The sequence below is a fragment of the Prosopis cineraria genome, unplaced genomic scaffold, assembly GCF_029017545.1.
Source record: "Prosopis cineraria cultivar Desert tree isolate PC_DT_omini unplaced genomic scaffold, ASM2901754v1 PC1110, whole genome shotgun sequence".
Classification (NCBI taxonomy): Eukaryota; Viridiplantae; Streptophyta; class Magnoliopsida; order Fabales; family Fabaceae; genus Prosopis; species Prosopis cineraria.
Window position 1 is genome coordinate 25,465 of NW_026556435.1, and position 10,649 is coordinate 36,113.

General features: G+C 27.1%; 1 pseudogene; it reads left to right on the forward strand.

Moving 5' to 3' along the window:
* Nucleotides 1-5,530: 5,530 nt before the first annotated feature.
* On the forward strand, nt 5,531-8,925 carry LOC129299290 (uncharacterized; annotated as a pseudogene).
* Nucleotides 8,926-10,649: the final 1,724 nt, after the last annotated feature.

Below are 10,649 nucleotides of genomic sequence, written 5' to 3' on the forward strand. Positions count from 1 at the left end.
AATGTCAACAATTTAATATCTCGTAATTAATATGGAAAAAGTTTTGATAGCTTCATTCTTTTGTACTTTTGCTTTGATATCTTAAATCTTTGACAATGACTAGTCCGGTCAATAGCTTGCCAGCAACTTCGATAGCTTCATAAAAATATGTTTTTGCCATAGTTTCGAACATGAATAGTTAATGAAATTTATGCCAGTAGAAAACACACATACTTCATAAATATATATAGGTATTTTTAATTAGGACAAATTATATCTAGATCTCACAAAAAAAAAATTATTATCAAAAAATTTCATAAAATTTATAAAATACTTATAAATCTCAAATTTTATGCATTTATAATAAAGTTAAAGGCATTTACAACTTATTATTATAAATTATTATTTTCTTTTGCAAGTTGTAAATTTTCTTAGCCAAGTTGTAAACGAGCAAAATTTTAAATTTTGGAGTATTTTGTAAATTTTAGTGACTCTCTTAGTAATAAATTCTCAGATAAATTGGCAAATAAGATCTATTCTAATACAATTTTTTTATTAAAAATATATTTTTAGAATCTTTTTAGAACATATTTTAACGGTGTTAATAGTTTGGACTAAAATATATGTATTTTTTAAAAAAGAAGAGATGTCTATTTAATTAAAGTGAAATATAATGGTGATTAAAATATTTTACTCAGTAATAAATTTACTGATTGATACGTGAAATAAAATATGAATGATCATAGCATTTTTCTATATATGCGGATATGTACGTAGAGTCTTGATTTATGAATTTCATAAGAATAGGCTCATTAGGAGTAAATCCCTTTTTGTATATTTTGAATATTCTATTAATTTCTAGTTCTCACAAAACAGTCCCATAAGAATCAAGAATTGTATTGATGTATTGTGCGTGAAAATCTATTTCATTAATCTCACATAGATGCAACAATTGAAACATCTATTATCAATATCCATGTGATTTTGATGCAAAGCATCATAATATATATAACATGTGATTTTGATGGATGAATAACAAAAATCTCCATCGAATTATGTTATTCATTTATTACAAAATTAAGTATAATAGTCACAAAATATTATTGGTTATTTATAATTGGAACTTGCATTGAAGGCCCTCAATAATCCTTTTATATTATATACCATGAAAAGCCGGTAGAATCATAAATTCATGAAAATACTTAAATATAGAGATCAGACCAACGGGGGTTGGTTTAGCGGAAGGAGATGGTCTTCATGTGAAAAATTAAAATTTGAATCATCAGTAAAAGAGGTGCTCGCATTTATTGCTGGTCCTATAAGCAATTAAAAAAAAAACACACACACAAAGATTGGGAATGGAATGAAGTACTTCCCACGCTTGGAAGGATAGATGATGCAAGACATACTCCCTCTAATCTTATTAATAGAGTAGAGGAAAAAAAATTTTATCTTATGTATAAATTATGTCATTAAATTTTTATTTTAAATTTCTCTTTTTACCCTCCATTAAATGTTGAATAGGAAAAATATATTATTAAAGTATGTATATTTAATAAGGACAAAGTTAAAAATGTATTAAAATTTTAGATAGAATGATTTTTAAGATTTCCTTTAGTTTTTACTAAATATATTAGAAGTGACTTATAAATAGAATCATATGAGTATACTCCTAATTCTATTTATAGGGTAAGGGAGAAAATATTTATTTTGATTTTATTTTTAGGGTACCTCAATTATTATTGTGTACCCTCTTATCCCTATTATATATACTAGGGGCAAAGTTAGAAACTTATTGAATTTTAGACAAAGGTAATTAAATTTAAATTTTTCTTAATTCTAGTAAAAATATTAAAAATGATTTATAAATAGGGCAAAAGGGCAAATATTCTATTCAGTTGAGTTATGTTAAGGTTATGTAGAAAAATCAGAAGTTAATTACCAAGGTTAGCTCTTCTTTTGTTATTCCCAAGTCAACAACAACAACAACTAGTCTTATCTCACTAGGTGGGGTTAATTATAAAGATTGTATGATTCTATTGTGTTTTATCATTTACTAAGTTTTTAAAAATATTATTAATTTAGAGGTATTGGTTAACAACTTTCATAAACGTTATCTTTGGCTTTCTTTTACCTCTCTTAACAGGATTCAAAATTATCCGTTTTACTCTCTCCACTTGTGCCTTTTTCGAAGCTTTCTTTATACATGTCCAAATTATTTCAAATGACTTTTTTAATCATTTTTTTTAATAAGTACTATGTCCACTTTTTCTCATATGTGTTCATTTTGAATTTTTTTCTTAAATGTATGCTCGTACATTCATCTCAACATTTTTTCTTTCTACTACCCCAACTTTATACTCTGGCTATTTCGTTAAAGTTTAACATTTACTTCTATATAACATTGGTTAAAAGACATTGAAAAATATTTTGGGGGGAAAAAAATTCCCAGAATTCAAAAATTTATTCGGCGTAGTCTCTCATGAAGCCATTGCCATAAATGAAACATTGGTTAAAAGACACAGGTGGTGTACAGATGTTCTCATACTTGTCCTGTTTGTGATAATACAATTGAAATTACAGAACATGTAGGAAATAAGTGAAATAAACAAACAATTCAAGTTTGGGTCAGAAACATATCAGATCTGAACATAGAATAATCAACCCAATAACCCACATAAAAAACAAGACTACTAGAGCCTTATTTTTGAGGTGTAGTAGATACTCAACTTTAATGGATCTTTATCCTTCACCCAGCTAGTTCTATTTATAATGTGGGTGACTGAGTTATACGAGATAAGTCTAATTTGTTAATGAGAAGTATATAGAATATGATAAAATAAATCCCAATATAATGTAATATCTTAATCCATAAGATATATATTGGATTTATTCGAGAATCAATGTGTTGTTTAATTCTTAAAATTTAATTTAAAACAATCTCCAAATTCCAATTAAGGGAGGATATTCTAATAATCTAACAGAACATTGGTTCTTCTTGTGTTTGTGTTTGGTTTGGGTGTGGTTTAACACTAAAGAATGATGCTCTTAACGTCAATAACTTTGCTGAATGGTGGGTCTATTATTTCTTCTCACAATAGCTTGTTCACTGAGTATGACTTTTTCCTCCTTAGCTGTTTACCATTGCTGATTTGGAAAGCAAGTAGGGACGGATCCAGAACTCAATCAATGCGAGACCACAAGGCAAAGCTATATTATATTGAGGGGTCAAAATTAATTTTAACATTTTTAACATGTAAAAACAATGTAAATTTAACAACAGTTTTGAGGGGGGCAAGCAGCCTAAATCGGTATTTCAAAGCAAGAAATTGAATGATAGTATTTTGAAACTTTTTGATTTCATTTATAAATTATTTTTAATATTTTTATTAAAATTAAAAAAAATTAAACCTCATTAATTTATCTAAAAATTTAAAAAGTTTTTAATTTTATTATAGTAAATATATATTAAAAATTAAATATTTTAATATTTAATAATATTTTAAGTATTTAATAAAGATAAAAAATAAAAACTATAACAATTATTAAAGTGTTTTATAAATATGATTAAAGTAAATATTTTTTTTAATTTTATAAATAAAATTAAAGAAGTAAATGTTGCTTTTGAGTTTTGATGGTTACGTGGGCGTTCGCTTATTTGCTCTATCTGTTTCTTGCTTTTGCTGTAGGCGTTATTTGCCATCAGTTTGCTTTCGCTACTCATGCTTCTTTTATTTTATTTTCTTTTTTTATTTATGTGGTTGATGGAATATTCTCCTAGCCTAAACAAAATACATCTCATCATATGATAAAGATTTAATTAGAGAATTTGTGATAAAAGGATATAATAAATCTAAATATATAATTAGCTTTCTTAATAAAGTGTGTGTGTGTATAAGGCTAATATTTCTTAGCATTTCCAATTTTATTTTAAGGGGCAATTTGGCACTTATGTACTAAAATTTCAAGAACATTGACTTGGATGTTAAACTCATTTTTTATATAATATTTTTTTAATTTTTAAAAATAATGTAATGTAATCTATCATTAATAAAAGTTAACTTTGATAATAAATTAATAAAAAAATAATAAAAAATTACAAAAAATGGCCTAAAATTACACATAAAGAGCTCAAAATTTTTTAGAAAAGAACAAAAAAAATTCTTTCATTAATTAATTGCTAAAGTTAATTTTTCTTAACAGTGAGGGTAGCATTAATTGCACAATTTTCAAAAATTGAGGAAAAATATTGCACAAAAACAAAGTGTAGATCACTAACACTCCTGAACTTATAGTTTATAGATCAAATTATTATTTAACTCTTTTATTTTGAACTGATTTTTTTATAATATTTGAATAATTATTTTTGAAATAAATATTTTAACTCTAATTACAAGTATGAATTAGTTAAAGAAATAAAAACCTTCACCAAATTCATGCTTCTTATTACACGACCAAAAAAGAAAAGGTTGCAAGTGTCATATCCGATGGCAATGAATGCATTTAAATCACATTCGTATCATAATAATAATCAATTAATACACATGATTTGTGAGTAAGATTAATGTTGACAAAAAATCAAAAAAACATATTAACACTAATACACACACTTATACTCCTTCTGTTAAAAAATATAAAATATTTTTTAAGTATAATGTTCAAAAATTATAAGGCATTTTGGGTCTTCTAAGATTTAATTTATGATATATATATTTTTCAAAAAATACCCTCAACTAAGGGATGTAATTAATAAGTTTTTTTTAATTGAGACATTTTTTCAAATAAGTGTACACATAAAAAAATGTGTAATTTTAAAGATAATTACAAATTTATTGATATATAATTTGATTAAAAATACTTTATAATATTGAACTGAGTAGGTATATCCCAATCCCAGCAAACTTCTCCTTTTTATGTGGATAAATATACACTTCAATTGACTATTAAAAGCAAAAGTTATAATTTGGTCAAGTAAAAGTAATTGAGAAAAACATAATCTTTAATATCCAAAGTTTTATTGAGTTTTGCTTTTAGTCCCTTTAATTTTTTTTAAGTATTTTCAATCTCTATAGTTTTAAAAAAATTAAGTGACCTTTGTTTTTCAAGTCCTTATAGTTTTTCATTTTAAATTGTTTTAGTTTCTTATAGAGACTAAAACACTGAAAAAATTACAAAGATCAAAAGCAAAACTCAATGAAACTATATGGAGTAAAGATTATGTTTTCCCTAAAAGTAATCAATAAAATTGGGGAAAAAAAAACAAAATCCTAAAAAAAATGCAATTATACTAAATACAAATTAAACACAATTAGATAAGAGCCTAATTATGACCCTATCCAAACAGAAACGTTCCAGTCAATTGAACCTAGAATTCGTTTGATTAATTTCCAAAAAACGATGTATATAATTAACAAACCAAGATCCTTGAATATTGAAAATAACTATAACCTATATTTATCTTCACACAACCCCATATATACACACACACACAAGTTTCAGGCTTTATTTTCTGCAGTGAACCTAATAATTAATACCTCGGATTGATCGAAAACATCCCTTCTTTTGTTTCATATTATGTCAAACCTATCATTGGCTCTCTGCATTTTTCTGGGCATTGTGTTTGTTTCTTATGCGGAAGATACCAAGATAGGAATTTATGAGCTAAGGAGAGGACAGTTTCAGATCAAGTTATCAAACTATGGTGCTACAATTATGTCTTTAATTGTCCCTGATAAAAATGGTTTGTCTCTCACAATATTAACTTTTCATATGTTTTTTTTATGATTGAGATTATTGTTTTTTTTTTTTGTTCGTGTTCGTGGTCGTGTAATTTGTTGTGCCCTTCAAATTAATTTATGGTTTCTGTTGTGTCTGTTTGTTTCTCCAGGGAAATTGGCTGATATTGTCCTTGGCTATGATTCAGTTGACTCTTACAAGGTATGATAGACATAAAAGAAAAAATTGATTTAGTTTTGTTTCTGAAACATAAATAATTATATATATATATATATATTAGATTCATATTAATGGTGGGTTTTTTTCAGACATTTTTGGGAGAAGTTTCAAATTGAGATTCAGAAAGATGATGATTTCGTTGAATATGTTCATCTCAAAACGTTCAATGATTTTTTTCCCATCAATTAGAAAATAATATTCTTTTAATGAAAGAAAATTTGAATCACTTTTGCTTATGTATATATATATATATATATATATATATAATAGATTCATCGTAAACTGGTTAATGGAAGGGTTGTTGAAGAATATTTTGGGAATTTCTGGATTGAGATCCAGAAAGATGATGGTTTTTTCAGTGTGTTCACGAGAAATTTTTCTTGGCTAAAATATATTTTCAATTCTTTAATTTTATACAAGATTTTAATTTAGTTCCTTACTTTTATAAAATATTTACTAATCATTTAATCATAACTACTATAGTTTTAAATAATTTTTTTATGCCAACTATTACCATTCTAAAAAAATTAAAATATATTAATATTTGACAATGTTCTGTCATTATTTAAAAGTTTAATGTGAAAATTTTATATGATAAAACTAACAGTGTTAGATTAAAGGACTTCAAATATACTTTTATAAAATTAAAGAACTAAAATAAAATATTATATAAAATTAAAAGACTAAAAATATATTTTAACATTTTTTTAATAGAAGGACAATTAAGTTCTAGAAGAGGAAATTAATTACAACTAGGTACTTTAAAAAAAAAAGTTGCAAATGATGACTTAAATAAATAATTGTTTAATCTTTTTTGATTAAAAACTCATATAATTGTTAATTCATGATTCTAATTGTAAACAAGAGATTAAAGTCTAAATGTAACTGTCAATTTACAAAAAAATTGTGGAAGATATAATTGTCATTAATCTCCTCTTTTGGAGCTTAATATCGCTCTCCCTCATTTTTCTCCACCAATTAGAAAATAATAACAATTTGGGTAAAAAACGAATAGACTACATACATACATATATAAATGTTTCTTAATTATTCCCTCCTTTTTTAATATAGAAAATTTAATCATCTCATACACTTTAAGAAATTTGATTAATTCTAATAATTATATATGAAATAAAAAGTATGAATTAAAATGTTCTTGTAATCAATGTTTAATTTTCTCTAATTTAATATTACTATTTATTTATGAGTAGAAATTTGAAAAATAATAAATACTCTTGAATGACGTTTTATTTATAAAAAAAAGCAATGAATCATATGATTTTTTTTATTTTACAAAAAAAAACATACGGAGTATAATGAAGATAGGGAATCTACCAATATTATTTCAATTTAATAAATCAAATAATTTGGCAATTAATTAAAGATTGAGTATCTATTTATTTAATTGAATTAACAATTAATTGGAATGTTGCCAGAATGATACAGTATACTTTGGTGCCCTAGTTGGACGTGTGGCAAACAGAATAGGAGGAGCTCACTTCACTTTAGATGGCAAAACCTACCACTTGCCTGCTAATGATGGCAATAACACCCTCCATGGTACATTGCTAATGTTAACCCTTTAATCATCATCATTATCATGTAATCAAAATCAAATAAAATAAAGCATATAATTCGAGTTGGCTAGGTTTATTCGGGTTGTTTAGATAACTTTTTAATGTCATCATCTTAACAATTAACTCAACTTCTTCAATATTAATTGTTCACTTGTTCATATACATCAATAGGTGGGTTCAAAGGCTTTGGAGATGTTGTATGGAATGTAGCTTCCTACAAAATGGACAGTCACCTCACATTTACTTATGTTAGTTCTGACCAACAACAAGGTACCAATTAAATTTCTTTGCTCGTATGACACAAAATATTGAAGAAAAAAAATGACAGTTAAATTTTAAAAGTGAAAATTAATGAAAAATTAGCTCATCAATATTTTTTCTAAAAAAATAATATGCACACAATTTAAATAATTTTATATTCAAGGGTTTTAATTATAACTAAGGCATTTAAATTCTATATGTAACTCTTAGTTTGGAATTGAAATTATTATTTATAACTGTTTGAATTAATATTTATAACTCATTTTTAAAAAATTTTATTAGGACTTGGAAAATTTTATCAAGGACTTAGCTGTCCCTAACTCTCTTTTTGAAACTTTATTATTATTCTCTCAATATTATTCAAGTATCTAATTACTTCTATTTATGTTTTGATTTCACATTAACTTGTTTTTTTTTTTTTCCTGGAAAATTTTCTAGGGTTTCTGGAAACTTGAGGCTGCTGTGACATACATGTTCTATCAAAACAAACAAGTTGATAGTGAAGATGGAAGCCAAGCCATTTGACAAAGCCACACCAGTGAATCTAGCTCAGCACACTTACTGGAACTTAAGGGGCATGACAGTGGAGACATTCTCTCCCACAACATCCAACTTTTCGCCTCTCAAATTACGCCGGTTGAATGGCGAACTCATCCCGAACGGCGAGATCAAGCGCGGTGAATGAAGTGAAGGAACCCCATATGACTTCCTTGAGCCAAAAGAAATTGGAAGCCAATTCATGGCCTTCCTGATGGCTATGACATAAACTACGTGGTGGACAAGAACACTGTCTCAAGTCACTTCAATAAAGTTGCTGTGGTTAAAGACTCAGTTTCTGGGAGGAAAATGGAATTATGGTCAAATCAACCTGGTGTTCAATTTATACAAGTAACATGTTGAAGGATGTGAAAGGCAAAAATGGTGTCACATATCATCAATATGCTGCCCTTTGCTTGGAGACACAAGGGTTTCCAGATTCAGTGAATCATCCTAATTTTCCTTCACAGATTGTTAACCCTGGACAGATTTATAAGCACTTCATGGTTTATAGGTTCACTGCTCAGTAAATAATACATAGGGAAAATCACTCACAAGGACCAATGAATAATGTTAATTACACACAAGTGCTAATAAGAAATTGATTATTATTAAGATGGGAACAAAGACTTTTATTTCCTAAACGATGACTTGTTATTAGTTCTTGTTTATAAATAACATATTTCAGCGATCCTTGTGCGATTCTCCCTACTATATTGTGAGAGAGAGAGACGAGAGAGAGAGGAGGAGAGAGAGAGCGGAGGAGAGAGAGAGAGAGAGAGTGTGTGTTTGTGTGTGTGTGTGTGAGAAGAACATCAATTATGCTTAACCTGTCATGAATATGTATGTTGGGATTGTTAGCTTCGTGATGGGTTATGAAACTATTGTGTCTAAGTTTCTTCCATTGAAATTGACTTCAAATGATATACGAGCAACTTTTTGTGTTCTTGAAATTATATCACATACATCTATCAGTAGATTCAAATGACTCTGTAATCGTGTGTAGTTAAAAATTAGTAAATTTCAATTTTAAGAGAAGACTTGTTAGTAAATTAAGTATTTACAAATTAGTTAGTCTTAATCAATTAAAGTTAAAGTAAGAGTAGCTTTGTCTCAAAGGTCATGATGGAATTGGATTCCAGTCTAATCATCAAAATGGATTCCTTAACAATCACAATTCTTGTTCAACAAAAACATATTTAAATTTGGGTTCCTTTCCTCAATCCATTTTCACTTTACCAATTTAATGATACCAAATGCGATCTAAGGGGACTCTCAAACTATTACAAATTACATGTGTTCTACAAGGAGTATAAATCAAGTTGTATTGTTTTACTATGATATGAACTGAAAACACTAAAAAAATTATAAGAATTTAAAGCAAAACTTGATGAAATTTTAAGAATTGATGATTGTGCTTTTTATTTTTTAAAAACTGAATATTCCAACCTCTATCAATTTGATCAAAAAATATAACCACTCATCCCACAATGAAAGTGAAACAATATTAAAACAAATATAAAAGAAGTTTACGAGCGAAGTCAAAGTTAATTGGAAAGCATCACATGCTTTTAATTCAATCTGATTCAACTCCATTCCCTACTTTCAATTCTTTTGAGAATCTTCAAGAGAATTTTTTCACTATACCAAGTCTCTAACAAACAATAGATACAGCATTCTTAATATCTCAAAATTATAATACTGCATGATTAAAAAAACGTGCACCCTCTTATAGTCACCTGCTCCTTTTGTTAAAAAATACAAATAAAAAGGCCCTAGTCGACTTGGGCTGAAGCAATCCATTTTTGCAGTCATAAGAACTGCCAGGGAACAGGGGGAATGACGAAATTATGCAATATTTTAAACGCGCCAGTTTTGCAATAATGATTGCATTAAACAAGTGTGTACATATAATTTTGATTTTTTTTTGGGTAAAAACTTTGATAAAAAAGGGCACATCCTAATTCATCCAATATATAAACACAGCATATCAACGATTAGTTGTTTAATAACAATGTCACATCCTTGAGGCCCTGAATTTCAACATGACATTAACAAATTTGTATACCTGCATGAATGTTGTGAACTCTCCGTTTCCATATGGAAGGGTTAAATTATGGATAGTTGGAACAAAGGAACCACTTATCAATTCCTAAAATTTGAAACACAATGCCCCTTTCAATGGACGCATGAAAGAGCCCTTCAAGTAATGAATATTAATTGAATAAATTAAAAAAATATCAAAAAACAATATAACAACCTTATGTTTGGTGCTTTTTGAGATTTTATTAGAATGCAAAAAAAAAAAAAAAAAAACACACACACACACACACACAAAAA